The sequence below is a fragment of the Octopus bimaculoides genome, chromosome 2 (assembly GCF_001194135.2).
Source record: "Octopus bimaculoides isolate UCB-OBI-ISO-001 chromosome 2, ASM119413v2, whole genome shotgun sequence".
NCBI lineage: Eukaryota > Metazoa > Mollusca > Cephalopoda > Octopoda > Octopodidae > Octopus > Octopus bimaculoides.
This window is the reverse complement of record NC_068982.1, coordinates 116,502,497-116,504,459: the sequence shown is the minus strand read 5'-3', so window position 1 is coordinate 116,504,459 and position 1,963 is coordinate 116,502,497.

Below are 1,963 nucleotides of genomic sequence, written 5' to 3'. Positions count from 1 at the left end.
TTCGAACCGTGTTCGATGGCCGGCAGTGGAAGGGAGATCCTCCGACATTGAAGAACGCAGTAGGCTGCTATCAGCATACCCTGAAAGGAGATGCCAGAAGTGAGTTCGAGGGAGAGGTGGACCAGGGATCAAGGAAGGTGTTCTGATTCCTTGGAAGGAGGAAGTGAAGACTGGAGTGCTACCGCTGATGGCAGTGGTGCAGCCGACGAAACATAAAGTTAGGCCAGTATTGGATTTCCGGGAGCTGAACGACCACGTATTGTACCATACGGGCGGTGAAGCTACGGACACTTGTAGCGAAACCTTGAGAGAGTGGAGGGAGATGACGGGGGCCTCCACAATCGTCGACTTGAAATCGGCATACCTGCAGCTGCATGTGGCTGAAAGACTGTGGAAATATCAGCTGGTAAGGTATAAGGGACGGACGTACTGCCTGACCAGGTTGGGATTCGGGCTGAATTCAGCCCCGAAGATTGTGGCGACAATTCTCAAGACCCTCCTGAGAAAGGCCGACAAAGTGAAAAGAGCCACGAATTCCTATATTGATGACATCCTGGTGGATGAGAAAATAGTGTCGGCAAAGGAGGTCATAAGCCACCTGAAGAGTTTGGGGCTAACTGCCAAACCACCGGAGGCAATGAAAGGAAGAACTGCCCTGGGACTCAAGCTACGGAGTGACAAGGCTAGCGTGTTGGTGTTTCGGAGAGGGAATGAAATTCCAGAACTGGGCTCAAAGACGAGTAGGCGCGAACTGTTTTCTGTGTGTGGGAAGTTACTGGGACACTACCCGGTTGCAGGATGGTTCCGGACGACATGCAGCTTCATCAAGAGGCGAGCTGAAGGAGTGAGGTGGAGTGATGACGTAGGCGAAAAGACAGCCACCATGATGCAAGAAGTCTTGGAGAGGGTGACTGCAGAGGACCCAGTAAGAGAGGAACTGGTATGTGCCCAAATTGAAGAAGGGGATCGTGTGGTGTGATGCCAGCAGCATAGCGACGGGAGTTGTCCTGGAAATTGGAGGTGTCGTGGTGGAGGATGTGGCCTGGCTTAGGAAGAAGGACGACTGTAACCGCATCAACATGGCGGAGCTGGATGCCGTGCTGAAAGGGCTGAACCTGGCCCTGAGGTGGGGGCTGCGTTCCATCGAGATCCGGACTGTGAGGGAATCAGTGATCACAAGCGAGCGGAGGGTGCGAATCAAATGGGGTGCAGAGATGCTGATAAAACGCCGTCTGGCAATTCTGGGCGAGCTAGCTGCCGAGTTTGACTTGAGGCTGAGTGTGGTTTTTGTGCCCTCAGAGAAGAATAGAGTGGACGCCCTGACGAGAATAAAGAGAGCCTGATTGCAGGTGCAAGGAGTGGCTGCGATGTGTCGACTGAGTGACTCGGAGCTGAGGAGATTGCATACCATGCATCACATGGGGATGGACAGGACCCTGTTCCTAACTAGGAAAGTTGACTCGGACGTGACCAGGCAGAGTGTGCAAAGAGTAGTTGGGAGCTGCGACAGGTGCCAGTCCATTGACTTTGCTCCGGGTGTGCACGAGGCAGGAAGCATTCAAGTGGAACACGACTGGCAGTGGACGTGACGCACTACCTGCAGGGGACATACCTCTTGATGGTTGGCCATATGGAAGGAGATGAAGACGGGGACCGGGGAGGAAATCACAAGAATACTGAATGAGGTATTCCTAGAACAAGGCCCTGTGGATGAGCTGCTTGTGGACAATGGCACTGCGTTTCGCTCGGAGGTGTTGGGGGAAATGCTCTACAAGTGGCATGTCAGCCGTTTCTTCAGGACGGCATACCGGCCAAGTGGCAATGAAGTTCGGAGAGGCATCATCGTACCATCAAGACCATAGCAGAGAGGGGCCACATCTCACCGGTTGATGCCGTTTTTTGGTATAATATGTCACCCAGGACGGGACAGGCTGAGGAGTCAGTGCCACACAGGGTAATATTC